We start from the raw sequence: 16,403 nt of genomic DNA, 5'->3' as shown, positions 1-16,403 counted from the left end.
CATGTGACAGGAACCCTCCTCCGTAGGGAGGGGAGGTTTAATTGGAAAGGCTAGCAGCTGGTGTGTGTAAAGCACCGTCATGGGGCTGTGTAGCCAATCATGTCCCCCAGGGGAGTGGTCAGACAGTTAGCTACATGGCATACAATGTCGCCATGGCAACCATCAAACACTCCGCTGTAGGTGGAATGCAGCGAGGGATCAATGTCGCATGAGGAATAAAGGTAAGTTTGATTACAATAATGGGATCAAAACAATCTAAGGACGAATTATTAGTACCAAATATACCGGAATGCGACATTGGAAATGTAAACATAGACATGAAGGTATTTTATGATAAAACATATAAAGAATATGTAATAAAATCAATCATTCACTGGCTGGATTAAACAGGTGAAATAGGAGAGAGACAGAATGCAATCTCAATGTATGCACAAGGATAGACAAGAATTAATAATGAAGCATAATTTCATTTCTAATGTTCATACCAAAAGGTGACATGGAGTTCAGTTGCATGATCCAAAAAGCCTCACGGTCTAATAGTAATCTCCTAATGTCACCTCCTCTTTTGGGGATTGTAATTTTTTCTATCGCAAAGGCTGTAAAATTGCAGGTACGTTTCTGGTGAACATCTCTGAAATGGGTCGAGGCTCCACTAATATTACGCGAGTCTGATCCTGAAATATCATTCAGGTGCTCCACAATTCTAGTTTTGAATTTGCGTGTGGTACAACCAACATAGAGAATGTTACATTCGATGCATTGTATTATGTAAACAACATTGTAACTGTTGCATGTTAAATGATGTCTAATGAGGTAAGTATTTTTCTGTGAGGTGTCATGAAATGACTTGGTGGGTTTGATGTATGTGCAACATTTGCAACGTCTTGAACTGCAACGAAAAAAGCCTTGGTTCTGTAACCAGGATCTCTGAGGAAGTTGTTCATTAATCAATGAGGGGGAAAGAATGTTGCCTAATGTACAACCTCTACGTGCAACGAATCTGCAACCATCTTTGAGGATGTGTTCAATTTTGTTATCATCAAGTAAGAGAGGAAGATGTTTTGAGACAATGCGTTTTATGTTCTGAAATTGTAAGCTGTGCTGGAGAGAAAGTACCGGTGTATCTATGTGCCTGGCATTGGTGTTGCTGTGTCGTTCGCGGTTCAGTAAGGTATTGCGGTTTTTATTGTTGGCAATGCGTTTTGCCCTATCAAGTGTCCACCGGGGATAACCTCTGTGGGTTAGTCTGTTGGAGATTTGTGTGGTTTCCAGCTGAAAGTCAGTATCAGAACTACAGTTTCTCCTACTTCTAACCATTTCTCCAACAGGTATGGCTTTTGTTGTGTGTTTTGGGTGATGACTGGTGTAATGCAGAATGGTGTTACCCGCAGTGGGCTTCCTAAATGTGGATGTGCTGATTGGGGCATTAACCTCACCTCGCAATCTCAAATCCAGAAACGTGACTTCACTCGAATGAGAATAATGAGTGAATCGTAAATTGAAATTATTGGAGTTCACATAAGCTAAAAATGAGGGTATGGCAGATACATCGCCCCCCCAAATTAAGAGGAGATCATCGATGTACCTGCCATACCACTCAATAGACGCCAAAAAGGGATTCTCCTCAGTGTATAGAAACTGCAACTCCCACCATGACATGACTAAGTTGGCCAAGGAGGGCGAATATTTCGCCCCCATGGGGACTCCTTGTATTTGTAAGTAGAATTTGTTGGAAAACATGAAGTAGTTGTGAGTCACGAGATGGTGCGTTACCTGCATGATGTATTCTTTCAAATCAGGGGAGTAGTTGCTGTATGTGTTGAGGTGAAACTCCAACGCTCTGATGGCTACTGTGTAAGGAATAGAGGTGTAGAGAGAAACAACATCGCAGCCTACCCAATGATGGTGATCACGCCAAATGAACTCATTAAGATTTCTAATAACGTCAGAGGAGTCCTGGAGGTAACCTGGGACTCTCTTGACTAAAGGTTGTAAAAGAGTGTCTAGCCATTCTCCCATTTTTTCATTAATGGAACCTATGCCAGAGATGATAGGTCTCATGGGAGGTGGTGAGACATTCTTATGGGTCTTTGGTAACCCGTGTATAATGGGAATCACCGGTTCACAAACATGTAGGTGGTCCCTTTGTTTGTGTGTAATAACATTAAGAGAAACACCTTCATTAATAATATTACAAAGTTTTTCATTGAAGATTTTTGTGGGATTACAACTTAATTCTCTGTAAACATCTTGATCGGCAAGTAAAGATAAGATTTGGGAACAGTAAAGAGATTTATCCATGAGGACAACCGTCCCCCCCTTGTCCGACATCTTGACAATTAAGTCAGTATTGTTTTTGAGTTCGGTCAAGGCAAGGGACTGTTGTGGTGATAGATTACCCCTAACAGAGCGAGCCTGATTCTGTTTGAGGCTCCATAAATCACGCATAATTCGTTCCTGAAACATTTTCATGGAAGGTGTGCGTGACTGTAGTGGGTAAAAGAACCTATTGCTGAGTTTGAGATCACCAGAGACGTTGATATAATGATCATTGGAAGAAGTGGTATCGAGTGATATCAGATTCAGCAAAGTAAGTTGTTCCTGGAAACCAAAATCACTGAACAGATTATAGTTAGGATTAACATTAATACCAGACAGATTGCTTTCAACATTGACATTAGTGTTAATAGTCTCAGCATTAGATGTGTGGGATGAAATGTCATCGTCCGTAAGAAAATGTCTCTTGACAGTAAGATCTCGGACGAATTTGTTGATGTCACAAACTGTAGAAAAAAAATTGAAATTATTGGTTGGAACAAAATTCAGACCTAGTGAAAGTACCTCTGTTTGTTCTTTAGTTAGTTGATGTGATGATAAATTCAAAACATCCACAGATGAATTTCCTGTTATTTCTGGCTCCGAAGTTTCATCAGCGCTGTGTCGGGAGTGTTTATGCTTGCGCCCAGCTCTCCGTTTTTTGCTGGAGTGGAGGCATCCTGAGTTGATTTCTTGCGTTGGTTTCCTTTGGGTTTTCTATAGTAAGAAGATTTGTGTTGAGATGTTTCACCTGAGGTATGATCTGATGCGCCATCTGAGGAGTCAAGTTCTGAGGAGGTGAAATTAACATGGCTTGCTGTCTTGGCATAGTTGCCTCGTCTTTTGAGGATGGATTTGGGCGTTTTGATGGGACGTTCCCAACGCCCCCACTCATATACTTGATTTTGTGCATAATCAAAGGAATCCCTTTGAAATTTATTTTTCTTAGTTACCATGATTTCATCCTCCATTTTAGAGACCGCGTTTTTAATTTTGTCTATTTGTTCATTGAAATTAGAAATGAGAGCATCATTTTTAAGGGTATTTTGTAATGTAGTAATTTCCTCTTTAATTTGATTAAGCTTGTCTTCCTCATATTTCATGATAAGATGCATGAGTGCAAGAGAGCATTCTATTCCTTATCCATTGCGCCACTGGCCCTGATGAGAGTGCTGCAGCCCAAAATGTGACTCATTTTAAAGAACTAGCAAACTTCCAACATTGCAATAAGTCCAATCCGTTTCTTGCCAATCCAATCATCAGAGATAACATATTTTCATGAGATCTGGAAACGGTGTGAGTTTTCTGACAATGTGATTTTGGGAGAGTTGAAATCACAATGTTGCCAAATGTGGTTCAAGAAATTCAGAGAAGCCAACAAATAACACAGGAGAAACATGAGTTGCTTTTTTTCCTAAAACTCTGAAAATAATTTTCCACCTTGGGAAGTTGGCGTTAATATTGGAACAAAAAAAGACATGCCGTGACCCGGATTCGAACCGGGGTTGCTGCGGCCACAACGCAGAGTACTAACCACTATACGATCACGGCAACGCTCCGAGCCAGGTAGGAGTCGAACCTACAATCTTCTGATCCGTACTCAGACGCGTTATCCATTGCGCCACTGGCCCTGATGAGAGTGCTGCCGCCCAAAATGTGACTCATTTTAAAGAACTAGCAAACTTCCAACATTGCAATAAGTCCAATCCGTTTCTTGCCAATCCAATCATCAGAGATAACATATTTTCATGAGATCTGGAAACGGTGTGAGTTTTCTGACAATGTGATTTTGGGAGAGTTGAAATCACAATGTTGCCAAATGTGGTCGAAGAAATTCAGAGAAGCCAACAAATAATACAGGAGAAAAATGAGTTGCTTTTTTTTCTAAAACTCTGAAAATAATTTTCCACCTTGGGAAGTTGGCGTTAATATTGGAACAAAAAAAGACATGCCGTGACCCGGATTCGAACCGGGGTTGCTGCGGCCACAACGCAGAGTACTAACCACTATACGATCACGGCAACGCTTCGAGCCAGGTAGGAGTCGAACCTACAATCTTCTGATCCGTAGTCAGACGCGTTATCCATTGCGCCACTGGCCCTGACGAGAGTGCTGCCGCCCAAAATGTGACTAATTTTAAAGAACTAGCAAACTTCCAACATTGCAATAAGTCCAATCCGTTTCTTGCCAATCCAATCATCAGAGATAACATATTTTCATGAGATCTGGAAACGGTGTGAGTTTTCTGACAATGTGATTTTGGGAGAGTTGAAATCACAATGTTGCCAAATGTGGTCCAAGAAATTCAGAGAAGCCAACAAATAACACAGGAGAAACATGAGTTGCTTTTTTTCCTAAAACTCTGAAAAGAATTTTCCACCTTGGGAAGTTGGCGTTAATATTGGAACAAAAAAAGACATGCCGTGACCCGGATTCGAACCGGGGTTGCTGCGGCCACAACGCAGAGTACTAACCACTATACGATCACGGCAACGCTTCGAGCCAGGTAGGAGTCGAACCTACAATCTTCTGATCCGTAGTCAGATGCGTAATCCATTGCGCCACTGGCCCTGATGAGAGCGCTGCAGTTCAAAATGTGACTCATTTTAAAAAAACTAGCAAACTTCCAACATTGCAATAAGTCCAATCCGTTTCTTGCCAATCCAATCATCAGAGATAACATATTTTCATGAGATCTGGAAACGGTGTGAGTTTTCTGACAATGTGATTTTGGGAGAGTTGAAATCACAATGTTGCCAAATGTGGTCCAAGAAATTCAGAGAAGCCAACAAATAACACAGGAGAAACATGAGTTGCTTTTTTTCCTAAAACTCTGAAAAGAATTTTCCACCTTGGGAAGTTGGCGTTAATATTGGAACAAAAAAAGACATGCCGTGACCCGGATTCGAACCGGGGTTGCTGCGGCCACAACGCAGAGTACTAACCACTATACGATCACGGCAACGCTTCGAGCCAGGTAGGAGTCGAACCTACAATCTTCTGATCCGTAGTCAGACGCGTTATCCATTGCGCCACTGGCCCTGATGAGAGTGCTGCAACCCAAAATGTGACTCATTTTAAAGAACTAGCAAACTTCCAACATTGCAATAAGTCCAATCCGTTTCTTGCCAATCCAATCATCAGAGATAAGATAACATATTTTCATGAGATCTGGAAACGGTGTGAGTTTTCTGACAATGTGATTTTGGGAGAGTTGAAATCACAATGTTGCCAAATGTGGTCCAAGAAATTCAGAGAAGCCAACAAATAACACAGGAGAAACATGAGTTGCTTTTTTTCCTAAAACTCTGAAAAGAATTTTCCACCTTGGAAAGTTGGCGTTAATATTGGAACAAAAAAAGACATGCCGTGACTTGGATTCGAACCGGGGTTGCTGCAGCCACAACGCAGAGTACTAACCACTATACGATCACGGCAACGCTTCGAGCCAGGTAGGAGTCGAACCGACAATCTTCTGATCCGTAGTCAGACGCGTTATCCATTGCGCCACTGGCCCTGACGAGAGTGCTGCAGTTCAAAATGTGACTCATTTTAAAAAACTAGCAAACTTCCAACATTGCAATAAGTCCAATCCGTTTCTTGCCAATCCAATCATCAGAGATAACATATTTTCATGAGATCTGGAAACGGTGTGAGTTTTCTGACAATGTGATTTTGGGAGAGTTGAAATCACAATGTTGCCAAATGTGGTCCAAGAAATTCAGAGAAGCCAACAAATAACACAGGAGAAACATGAGTTGCTTTTTTTCCTAAAACTCTGAAAAGAATTTTCCACCTTGGGAAGTTGGCGTTAATATTGGAACAAAAAAAGGCATGCCGTGACCCAGATTCGAACCGGGGTTGCTGCGGCCACAACACAGAGTACTAACCACTATACGATCACGGCAACGCTTCGAGCCAGGTAGGAGTTGATCCTACAATCTTCTGATCTGTAGTCAGAAGCGTTATCCATTGCGCCACTGGCCCTGATGAGAGTGCTGCAGCCCAAAATGTGACTCATTTTAAAGAACTAGCAAACTTCCAACATTGCAATAAGTCCAATCCGTTTCTTGCCAATCCAATCATCAGAGATAACATATTTTCATGAGATCTGGAAACGGTGTGAGTTTTCTGACAATGTGATTTTGGGAGAGTTGAAATCACAATGTTGCCAAATGTGGTTCAAGAAATTCAGAGAAGCCAACAAATAACACAGGAGAAACATGAGTTGCTTTTTTTCCTAAAACTCTGAAAATAATTTTCCACCTTGGGAAGTTGGCGTTAATATTGGAACAAAAAAAGACATGCCGTGACCCGGGGTTGCTGCGGCCACAACGCAGAGTACTAACCACTATACGATCACGGCAACGCTCCGAGCCAGGTAGGAGTCGAACCTACAATCTTCTGATCCGTACTCAGACGCGTTATCCATTGCGCCACTGGCCCTGATGAGAGTGCTGCCGCCCAAAATGTGACTAATTTTAAAGAACTAGCAAACTTCCAACATTGCAATAAGTCCAATCCGTTTCTTGCCAATCCAATCATCAGAGATAACATATTTTCATGAGATCTGGAAACGGTGTGAGTTTTCTGACAATGTGATTTTGGGAGAGTTGAAATCACAATGTTGCCAAATGTGGTCGAAGAAATTCAGAGAAGCCAACAAATAATACAGGAGAAAAATGAGTTGCTTTTTTTTCTAAAACTCTGAAAATAATTTTCCACCTTGGGAAGTTGGCGTTAATATTGGAACAAAAAAAGACATGCCGTGACCCGGATTCGAACCGGGGTTGCTGCGGCCACAACGCAGAGTACTAACCACTATACGATCACGGCAACGCTTCGAGCCAGGTAGGAGTCGAACCTACTATCTTCTGATCCGTAGTCAGACGCGTTATCCATTGCGCCACTGGCCCTGACGAGAGTGCTGCCGCCCAAAATGTGACTAATTTTAAAGAACTAGCAAACTTCCAACATTGCAATAAGTCCAATCCGTTTCTTGCCAATCCAATCATCAGAGATAACATATTTTCATGAGATCTGGAAACGGTGTGAGTTTTCTGACAATGTGATTTTGGGAGAGTTGAAATCACAATGTTGCCAAATGTGGTCCAAGAAATTCAGAGAAGCCAACAAATAACACAGGAGAAACATGAGTTGCTTTTTTTCCTAAAACTCTGAAAAGAATTTTCCACCTTGGGAAGTTGGCGTTAATATTGGAACAAAAAAAGACATGCCGTGACCCGGATTCGAACCGGGGTTGCTGCGGCCACAACGCAGAGTACTAACCACTATACGATCACGGCAACGCTTCGAGCCAGGTAGGAGTCGAACCTACAATCTTCTGATCCGTAGTCAGATGCGTAATCCATTGCGCCACTGGCCCTGATGAGAGTGCTGCCGCCCAAAATGTGACTAATTTTAAAGAACTAGCAAACTTCCAACATTGCAATAAGTCCAATCCGTTTCTTGCCAATCCAATCATCAGAGATAACATATTTTCATGAGATCTGGAAACGGTGTGAGTTTTCTGACAATGTGATTTTGGGAGAGTTGAAATCACAATGTTGCCAAATGTGGTCGAAGAAATTCAGAGAAGCCAACAAATAATACAGGAGAAAAATGAGTTGCTTTTTTTCCTAAAACTCTGAAAATAATTTTCTACCTTGGGAAGTTGGCGTTAATATTGGAACAAAAAAAGACATGCTGTGACCCGGATTCGAACCGGGGTTGCTGCGGCCACAACGCAGAGTACTAACCACTATACGATCACGGCAACGCTTCGAGCCAGGTAGGAGTCGAACCTACAATCTTCTGATCCGTAGTCAGACGCGTTATCCATTGCGCCACTGGCCCTGACGAGAGCGCTGCAGTTCAAAATGTGACTCATTTTAAAAAAACTAGCAAACTTCCAACATTGCAATAAGTCCAATCCGTTTCTTGCCAATCCAATCATCAGAGATAACATATTTTCATGAGATCTGGAAACGGTGTGAGTTTTCTGACAATGTGATTTTGGGAGAGTTGAAATCACAATGTTGCCAAATGTGGTCCAAGAAATTCAGAGAAGCCAACAAATAACACAGGAGAAACATGAGTTGCTTTTTTTCCTAAAACTCTGAAAAGAATTTTCCACCTTGGGAAGTTGGCGTTAATATTGGAACAAAAAAAGACATGCCGTGACCCAGATTCGAACCGGGGTTGCTGCGGCCACAACGCAGAGTACTAACCACTATACGATCACGGCAACGCTTCGAGCCAGGTAGGAGTCGAACCTACAATCTTCTGATCCGTAGTCAGACGCGTTATCCATTGCGCCACTGGCCCTGATGAGAGTCCTGCAGCCCAAAATGTGACTCATTTTAAAGAACTAGCAAACTTCCAACATTGCAATAAGTCCAATCCGTTTCTTGCCAATCCAATCATCAGAGATAAGATAACATATTTTCATGAGATCTGGAAACGGTGTGAGTTTTCTGACAATGTGATTTGGGAGAGTTGAAATCACAATGTTGCCAAATGTGGTCCAAGAAATTCAGAGAAGCCAACAAATAACACAGGAGAAACATGAGTTGCTTTATTTCCTAAAACTCTGAAAAGAATTTTCCACCTTGGGAAGTTTGCGTTAATATTGGAACAAAAAAAGGCATGCCGTGACCCGGATTCGAACCGGGGTTGCTGCGGCCACAACGCAGAGTACTAACCACTATACGATCACGGCAAAGCTTCGAGCCAGGTAGGAGTCGAACCTACAATCTCCTGATCCGTAGTCAGACGCGTTATCCATTGCGCCACTGGCCCTGATGAGAGTGCTGCAGCCCAAAATGTGACTCATTTTAAAGAACTAGCAAACTTCCAACACTGCAATGAGTCCAATCCATTTCTTGCCAATCCAATCATCAGAGATAACATATTTTCATGAGATCTGGAAACGGTGTGAGTTTTCTGACAATGTGATTTTGGGAGAGTTGAAATCACAATGTTGCCAAATGTGGTCCAAGAAATTCAGAGAAGCCAACAAATAACACAGGAGAAACATAAGTTGCTTTTTTTCCTAAAACTCTGAAAAAAATTTTTCTACCTTGGGAAGTTGGCGTTAATATTGGAACAAAAAAAGGCATGCCGTGACCCGGATTTGAACCGGGGTTGCAGCGGCCACAACGCAGAGTACTAACCACTATACGATCACGGCAACGCTTCGAGCCAGGTAGGAGTCGAACCTACAATCTTCTGATCCGTAGTCAGACGCGTTATCCATTGCGCCACTGGCCCTGATGAGAGTGCTGCCGCCCAAAATGTGACTAATTTTAAAGAACTAGCAAACTTCCAACATTGCAATAAGTCCAATCCGTTTCTTGCCCATCCAATCATCAGAGATAAGATAACATATTTTCATGAGATCTGGAAACGGTGTGAGTTTTCTGACAATGTGATTTGGGAGAGTTGAAATCACAATGTTGCCAAATGTGGTCCAAGAAATTCAGAGAAGCCAACAAATAACACAGGAGAAACATGAGTTGCTTTATTTCCTAAAACTCTGAAAAGAATTTTCCACCTTGGGAAGTTGGCGTTAATATTGGAACAAAAAAAGGCATGCCGTGACCCGGATTCGAACCGGGGTTGCTGCGGCCACAACGCAGAGTACTAACCACTATACGATCACGGCAAAGCTTCGAGCCAGGTAGGAGTCGAACCTACAATCTCCTGATCCGTAGTCAGACGCGTTATCCATTGCGCCACTGGCCCTGATGAGAGTGCTGCAGCCCAAAATGTGACTCATTTTAAAGAACTAGCAAACTTCCAACACTGCAATAAGTCCAATCCATTTCTTGCCAATCCAATCATCAGAGATAACATATTTTCATGAGATCTGGAAACGGTGTGAGTTTTCTGACAATGTGATTTTGGGAGAGTTGAAATCACAATGTTGCCAAATGTGGTCCAAGAAATTCAGAGAAGCCAACAAATAACACAGGAGAAACATAAGTTGCTTTTTTTCCTAAAACTCTGAAAAGAATTTTCCACCTTGGGAAGTTGGCGTTAATATTGGAACAAAAAAAGACATGCCGTGACTTGGATTCGAACCGGGGTTGCTGCGGCCACAATGCAGAGTACTAACCACTATACGATCACGGCAACGCTTCGAGCCAGGTAGGAGTCGAACCTACAATCTTCTGATCCGTAGTCAGACGCGTTATCCATTGCGCCACTGGCCCTGATGAGAGTGCTGCAGCCCAAAATGTGACTCATTTTAAAGAACTAGCAAACTTCCAACATTGCAATAAGTCCAATCCGTTTCTTGCCAATCCAATCATCAGAGATAAGATAACATATTTTCATGAGATCTGGAAACGGTGTGAGTTTTCTGACAATGTGATTTTGGGAGAGTTGAAATTACAATGTTGCCAAATGTGGTCCAAGAAATTCAGAGAAGCCAACAAATAACACAGGAGAAACATGAGTTGCTTTTTTTCCTAAAACTCTGAAAAGAATTTTCCACCTTGGGAAGTTGGCGTTAATATTGGAACAAAAAAAGGCATGCCGTGACCCGGATCCAAACCAGGGTTGCTGCGGCCACAACGCAGAGTACTAACCACTATACGACCACGGCAAAGCTTCGAGCCAGGTAGGAGTCGAACCTACAATCTCCTGATCCGTAGTCAGACGCGTTATCCATTGCGCCACTGGCCCTGATGAGAGTGCTGCAGCCCAAAATGTGACTCATTTTAAAGAACTAGCAAACTTCCAACATTGCAATAAGTCCAATCCGTTTCTTGCCAATCCAATCATCAGAGATAAGATAACATATTTTCATGAGATCTGGAAACGGTGTGAGTTTTCTGACAATGTGATTTTGGGAGAGTTGAAATCACAATGTTGCCAAATGTGGTCCAAGAAATTCAGAGAAGCCAACAAATAACACAGGAGAAACATGAGTTGCTTTTTTTCCTAAAACTCTGAAAAGAATTTTCCACCTTGGGAAGTTGGCGTTAAAATTGGAACAAAAAAAGACATGCCGTGACCCGGATTCGAACCGGGGTTGCTGCGGCCACAACGCAGAGTACTAACCACTATACGATCACGGCAATGCTTCGAGCCAGGTAGGAGTCGAACCTACAATCTTCTGATCCGTAGTCAGATGCGTTATCCATTGCGCCACTGGCCCTGATGAAAGTGCTGCAGCCCAAAATGTGACTCATTTTAAAGAACTAGCCAACTTCCAACATTGCAATAAGTCCAATCCGTTTCTTGCCAATCCAATCATCAGAGATAACATATTTTCATGAGATCTGGAAACGGTGTGAGTTTTCTGACAATGTGATTTTGGGAGAGTTGAAATCACAATGTTGCCAAATGTGGTCCAAGAAATTCAGAGAAGCCAACAAATAACACAGGAGAAACATGAGTTGCTTTTTTTCCTAAAACTCTGAAAAGAATTTTCCACCTTGGGAAGTTGGCGTTAATATTGGAACAAAAAAAGACATGCCGTGACCCGGATTCAAACCGGGGTTGCTGCGGCCACAACGCAGAGTACTAACCACTATACGATCACGGCAACGCTTCGAGCCAGGTAGGAGTCGAACCTACAATCTTCTGATCCGTAGTCAGACGCGTTATCCATTGCGCCACTGGCCCTGATGAGAGTCCTGCAGCCCAAAATGTGACTCATTTTAAAGAACTAGCAAACTTCCAACATTGCAATAAGTCCAATCCGTTTCTTGCCAATCCAATCATCAGAGATAACATATTTTCATGAGATCTGGAAACGGTGTGAGTTTTCTGACAATGTGATTTTGGGAGAGTTGAAATCACAATGTTGCCAAATGTGGTCCAAGAAATTCAGAGAAGCCAACAAATAACACAGGAGAAAAATGAGTTGCTTTTTTTCCTAAAACTCTGAAAAGAATTTTCCACCTTGGGAAGTTGGCGTTAATATTGGAACAAAAAAAGACATGCCGTGACCCAGATTCGAACCGGGGTTGCTGCGGCCACAACGCAGAGTACTAACCACTATACGATCACGGCAAAGCTTCGAGCCAGGTAGGAGTCGAACCTACAATCTCCTGATCCGTAGTCAGACGCGTTATCCATTGCGCCACTGGCCCTGATGAGAGTGCTGCAGCCCAAAATGTGACTCATTTTAAAGAACTAGCAAACTTCCAACACTGCAATAAGTCCAATCCATTTCTTGCCAATCCAATCATCAGAGATAACATATTTTCATGAGATCTGGAAACGGTGTGAGTTTTCTGACAATGTGATTTTGGGAGAGTTGAAATCACAATGTTGCCAAATGTGGTCCAAGAAATTCAGAGAAGCCAACAAATAACACAGGAGAAACATAAGTTGCTTTTTTTCCTAAAACTCTGAAAAGAATTTTCCACCTTGGGAAGTTGGCGTTAATATTGGAACAAAAAAAGACATGCCGTGACTTGGATTCGAACCGGGGTTGCTGCAGCCACAACGCAGAGTACTAACCACTATACGATCACGGCAACGCTTCGAGCCAGGTAGGAGTCGAACCTACAATCTTCTGATCCGTAGTCAGACGCGTTATCCATTGCGCCACTGGCCCTGATGAGAGTGCTGCAGCCCAAAATGTGACTCATTTTAAAGAACTAGCAAACTTCCAACATTGCAATAAGTCCAATCCGTTTCTTGCCAATCCAATCATCAGAGATAAGATAACATATTTTCATGAGATCTGGAAACGGTGTGAGTTTTCTGACAATGTGATTTTGGGAGAGTTGAAATCACAATGTTGCCAAATGTGGTCCAAGAAATTCAGAGAAGCCAACAAATAACACAGGAGAAACATGAGTTGCTTTTTTTCCTAAAACTCTGAAAAGAATTTTCCACCTTGGGAAGTTGGCGTTAATATTGGAACAAAAAAAGGCATGCCGTGACCCGGATCCAAACCAGGGTTGCTGCGGCCACAACGCAGAGTACTAACCACTATACGACCACGGCAAAGCTTCGAGCCAGGTAGGAGTCGAACCTACAATCTCCTGATCCGTAGTCAGACGCGTTATCCATTGCGCCACTGGCCCTGATGAGAGTGCTGCAGCCCAAAATGTGACTCATTTTAAAGAACTAGCAAACTTCCAACATTGCAATAAGTCCAATCCGTTTCTTGCCAATCCAATCATCAGAGATAAGATAACATATTTTCATGAGATCTGGAAACGGTGTGAGTTTTCTGACAATGTGATTTTGGGAGAGTTGAAATCACAATGTTGCCAAATGTGGTCCAAGAAATTCAGAGAAGCCAACAAATAACACAGGAGAAACATGAGTTGCTTTTTTTCCTAAAACTCTGAAAAGAATTTTCCACCTTGGGAAGTTGGCGTTAAAATTGGAACAAAAAAAGACATGCCGTGACCCGGATTCAAACCGGGGTTGCTGCGGCCACAACGCAGAGTACTAACCACTATACGATCACGGCAACGCTTCGAGCCAGGTAGGAGTCGAACCTACAATCTTCTGATCCGTAGTCAGATGCGTTATCCATTGCGCCACTGGCCCTGATGAGAGTGCTGCAGCCCAAAATGTGACTCATTTTAAAGAACTAGCCAACTTCCAACATTGCAATAAGTCCAATCCGTTTCTTGCCAATCCAATCATCAGAGATAACATATTTTCATGAGATCTGGAAACGGTGTGAGTTTTCTGACAATGTGATTTTGGGAGAGTTGAAATCACAATGTTGCCAAATGTGGTCCAAGAAATTCAGAGAAGCCAACAAATAACACAGGAGAAACATGAGTTGCTTTTTTTCCTAAAACTCTGAAAAGAATTTTCCACCTTGGGAAGTTGGCGTTAATATTGGAACAAAAAAAGACATGCCGTGACCCGGATTCAAACCGGGGTTGCTGCGGCCACAACGCAGAGTACTAACCACTATACGATCACGGCAACGCTTCGAGCCAGGTAGGAGTCGAACCTACAATCTTCTGATCCGTAGTCAGACGCGTTATCCATTGCGCCACTGGCCCTGATGAGAGTCCTGCAGCCCAAAATGTGACTCATTTTAAAGAACTAGCAAACTTCCAACATTGCAATAAGTCCAATCCGTTTCTTGCCAATCCAATCATCAGAGATAACATATTTTCATGAGATCTGGAAACGGTGTGAGTTTTCTGACAATGTGATTTTGGGAGAGTTGAAATCACAATGTTGCCAAATGTGGTCCAAGAAATTCAGAGAAGCCAACAAATAACACAGGAGAAAAATGAGTTGCTTTTTTTCCTAAAACTCTGAAAAGAATTTTCCACCTTGGGAAGTTGGCGTTAATATTGGAACAAAAAAAGACATGCTGTGACCCAGATTCGAACCGGGGTTGCTGCGGCCACAACGCAGAGTACTAACCACTATACGATCACGGCAAAGCTTCGAGCCAGGTAGGAGTCGAACCTACAATCTCCTGATCCGTAGTCAGACGTGTTATCCATTGCGCCACTGGCGCTGATGAGAGTGCTGCAGCCCAAAATGTGACTCATTTTAAAGAACTAGCAAACTTCCAACATTGCAATAAGTCCAATCCGTTTCTTGCCAATCCAATCATCAGAGATAACATATTTTCATGAGATCTGGAAACGGTGTGAGTTTTCTGACAATGTGATTTTGGGAGAGTTGAAATCACAATGTTGCCAAATGTGGTCCAAGAAATTCAGAGAAGCCAACAAATAACACAGGAGAAACATGAGTTGCTTTTTTTCCTAAAACTCTGAAAAGAATTTTCCACCTTGGGAAGTTGGCGTTAATATTGGAACAAAAAAAGACATGCCGTGACCCGGATTCAAACCGGGGTTGCTGCGGCCACAACGCAGAGTACTAACCACTATACGATCACGGCAACGCTTCGAGCCAGGTAGGAGTCGAACCTACAATCTTCTGATCCGTAGTCAGACGCGTTATCCATTGCGCCACTGGCCCTGATGAGAGTCCTGCAGCCCAAAATGTGACTCATTTTAAAGAACTAGCAAACTTCCAACATTGCAATAAGTCCAATCCGTTTCTTGCCAATCCAATCATCAGAGATAACATATTTTCATGAGATCTGGAAACGGTGTGAGTTTTCTGACAATGTGATTTTGGGAGAGTTGAAATCACAATGTTGCCAAATGTGGTCCAAGAAATTCAGAGAAGCCAACAAATAACACAGGAGAAAAATGAGTTGCTTTTTTTCCTAAAACTCTGAAAAGAATTTTCCACCTTGGGAAGTTGGCGTTAATATTGGAACAAAAAAAGACATGCCGTGACCCAGATTCGAACCGGGGTTGCTGCGGCCACAAAGCAGAGTACTAACCACTATACGATCACGGCAAAGCTTCGAGCCAGGTAGGAGTCGAACCTACAATCTCCTGATCCGTAGTCAGACGTGTTATCCATTGCGCCACTGGCGCTGATGAGAGTGCTGCAGCCCAAAATGTGACTCATTTTAAAGAACTAGCAAACTTCCAACATTGCAATAAGTCCAATCCGTTTCTTGCCAATCCAATCATCAGAGATAACATATTTTCATGAGATCTGGAAACGGTGTGAGTTTTCTGACAATGTGATTTTGGGAGAGTTGAAATCACAATGTTGCCAAATGTGGTTCAAGAAATTCAGAGAAGCCAACAAATAACACAGGAGAAACATGAGTTGCTTTTTTTCCTAAAACTCTGAAAATAATTTTCCACCTTGGGAAGTTGGCGTTAATATTGGAACAAAAAAAGACATGCCGTGACCCGGATTCGAACCGGGGTAGCTGCGGCCACAACGCAGAGTACTAACCACTATACGATCACGGCAACGCTTCGAGCCAGGTAGGAGTCGAACCTACAATCTTCTGATCCGTAGTCAGACGCGTTACCCATTGCGCCACTGGCCCTGATGAGAGTGCTGCAGCCCAAAATGTGACTCATTTTAAAGAACTAGCAAACTTCCAACATTGCAATAAGTCCAATCCGTTTCATGCCAATCCAATCATCAGAGATAACATATTTTCATGAGATCTGGAAACGGTGTGAGTTTTCTGACAATGTGATTTTGGGAGAGTTGAAATCACAATGTTGCCAAATGTGGTCCAAGAAATTCAGAGA

At 42.5% G+C, this 16,403-nt stretch overlaps 24 non-coding genes across 24 annotated transcripts; all 24 read right to left on the bottom strand.

Annotated features, from left to right (window-relative positions):
* Positions 1-3,795: 3,795 nt before the first annotated feature.
* TRNAH-GUG (transfer RNA histidin (anticodon GUG)) lies at positions 3,796-3,867 on the bottom strand. The gene has a single exon. It is a non-coding gene; the product is annotated as a tRNA-His (tRNA).
* Positions 3,868-4,265: 398 nt separating this feature from the next.
* TRNAH-GUG (transfer RNA histidin (anticodon GUG)) lies at positions 4,266-4,337 on the bottom strand. The gene has a single exon. It is a non-coding gene; the product is annotated as a tRNA-His (tRNA).
* A 7-nt stretch (positions 4,338-4,344) lies between these two features.
* TRNAR-ACG (transfer RNA arginine (anticodon ACG)) lies at positions 4,345-4,417 on the bottom strand. Its single transcript has one exon. It is a non-coding gene; the product is annotated as a tRNA-Arg (tRNA).
* Positions 4,418-4,735: 318 nt separating this feature from the next.
* TRNAH-GUG (transfer RNA histidin (anticodon GUG)) lies at positions 4,736-4,807 on the bottom strand. Its single transcript has one exon. It is a non-coding gene; the product is annotated as a tRNA-His (tRNA).
* A 399-nt stretch (positions 4,808-5,206) lies between these two features.
* Positions 5,207-5,278, bottom strand: TRNAH-GUG (transfer RNA histidin (anticodon GUG)). Its single transcript has one exon. It is a non-coding gene; the product is annotated as a tRNA-His (tRNA).
* A 7-nt stretch (positions 5,279-5,285) lies between these two features.
* Positions 5,286-5,358, bottom strand: TRNAR-ACG (transfer RNA arginine (anticodon ACG)). Its single transcript has one exon. It is a non-coding gene; the product is annotated as a tRNA-Arg (tRNA).
* Positions 5,359-6,230: 872 nt separating this feature from the next.
* TRNAC-ACA (transfer RNA cysteine (anticodon ACA)) lies at positions 6,231-6,303 on the bottom strand. Its single transcript has one exon. It is a non-coding gene; the product is annotated as a tRNA-Cys (tRNA).
* A 777-nt stretch (positions 6,304-7,080) lies between these two features.
* TRNAH-GUG (transfer RNA histidin (anticodon GUG)) lies at positions 7,081-7,152 on the bottom strand. Its single transcript has one exon. It is a non-coding gene; the product is annotated as a tRNA-His (tRNA).
* A 398-nt stretch (positions 7,153-7,550) lies between these two features.
* Positions 7,551-7,622, bottom strand: TRNAH-GUG (transfer RNA histidin (anticodon GUG)). The gene has a single exon. It is a non-coding gene; the product is annotated as a tRNA-His (tRNA).
* A 477-nt stretch (positions 7,623-8,099) lies between these two features.
* On the bottom strand, positions 8,100-8,172 carry TRNAR-ACG (transfer RNA arginine (anticodon ACG)). The gene has a single exon. It is a non-coding gene; the product is annotated as a tRNA-Arg (tRNA).
* Positions 8,173-8,570: 398 nt separating this feature from the next.
* Positions 8,571-8,643, bottom strand: TRNAR-ACG (transfer RNA arginine (anticodon ACG)). The gene has a single exon. It is a non-coding gene; the product is annotated as a tRNA-Arg (tRNA).
* Positions 8,644-8,965: 322 nt separating this feature from the next.
* Positions 8,966-9,037, bottom strand: TRNAH-GUG (transfer RNA histidin (anticodon GUG)). Its single transcript has one exon. It is a non-coding gene; the product is annotated as a tRNA-His (tRNA).
* Positions 9,038-9,515: 478 nt separating this feature from the next.
* Positions 9,516-9,588, bottom strand: TRNAR-ACG (transfer RNA arginine (anticodon ACG)). Its single transcript has one exon. It is a non-coding gene; the product is annotated as a tRNA-Arg (tRNA).
* A 322-nt stretch (positions 9,589-9,910) lies between these two features.
* Positions 9,911-9,982, bottom strand: TRNAH-GUG (transfer RNA histidin (anticodon GUG)). The gene has a single exon. It is a non-coding gene; the product is annotated as a tRNA-His (tRNA).
* Positions 9,983-10,459: 477 nt separating this feature from the next.
* TRNAR-ACG (transfer RNA arginine (anticodon ACG)) lies at positions 10,460-10,532 on the bottom strand. Its single transcript has one exon. It is a non-coding gene; the product is annotated as a tRNA-Arg (tRNA).
* A 798-nt stretch (positions 10,533-11,330) lies between these two features.
* TRNAH-GUG (transfer RNA histidin (anticodon GUG)) lies at positions 11,331-11,402 on the bottom strand. Its single transcript has one exon. It is a non-coding gene; the product is annotated as a tRNA-His (tRNA).
* A 7-nt stretch (positions 11,403-11,409) lies between these two features.
* Positions 11,410-11,482, bottom strand: TRNAR-ACG (transfer RNA arginine (anticodon ACG)). The gene has a single exon. It is a non-coding gene; the product is annotated as a tRNA-Arg (tRNA).
* Positions 11,483-11,879: 397 nt separating this feature from the next.
* Positions 11,880-11,952, bottom strand: TRNAR-ACG (transfer RNA arginine (anticodon ACG)). The gene has a single exon. It is a non-coding gene; the product is annotated as a tRNA-Arg (tRNA).
* Positions 11,953-12,819: 867 nt separating this feature from the next.
* On the bottom strand, positions 12,820-12,892 carry TRNAR-ACG (transfer RNA arginine (anticodon ACG)). Its single transcript has one exon. It is a non-coding gene; the product is annotated as a tRNA-Arg (tRNA).
* Positions 12,893-13,769: 877 nt separating this feature from the next.
* On the bottom strand, positions 13,770-13,842 carry TRNAR-ACG (transfer RNA arginine (anticodon ACG)). The gene has a single exon. It is a non-coding gene; the product is annotated as a tRNA-Arg (tRNA).
* Positions 13,843-14,239: 397 nt separating this feature from the next.
* Positions 14,240-14,312, bottom strand: TRNAR-ACG (transfer RNA arginine (anticodon ACG)). Its single transcript has one exon. It is a non-coding gene; the product is annotated as a tRNA-Arg (tRNA).
* An 867-nt stretch (positions 14,313-15,179) lies between these two features.
* On the bottom strand, positions 15,180-15,252 carry TRNAR-ACG (transfer RNA arginine (anticodon ACG)). The gene has a single exon. It is a non-coding gene; the product is annotated as a tRNA-Arg (tRNA).
* Positions 15,253-16,040: 788 nt separating this feature from the next.
* On the bottom strand, positions 16,041-16,112 carry TRNAH-GUG (transfer RNA histidin (anticodon GUG)). Its single transcript has one exon. It is a non-coding gene; the product is annotated as a tRNA-His (tRNA).
* Positions 16,113-16,119: 7 nt separating this feature from the next.
* TRNAR-ACG (transfer RNA arginine (anticodon ACG)) lies at positions 16,120-16,192 on the bottom strand. The gene has a single exon. It is a non-coding gene; the product is annotated as a tRNA-Arg (tRNA).
* Between the last annotated feature and the right edge of the window lie 211 nt (positions 16,193-16,403).

Source organism: Engystomops pustulosus, chromosome 4 (assembly GCF_040894005.1).
Source record: "Engystomops pustulosus chromosome 4, aEngPut4.maternal, whole genome shotgun sequence".
NCBI lineage: Eukaryota > Metazoa > Chordata > Amphibia > Anura > Leptodactylidae > Engystomops > Engystomops pustulosus.
Note: the sequence above shows the minus strand (reverse complement) of the source record. Positions and strands in the feature narration are given on the sequence as shown.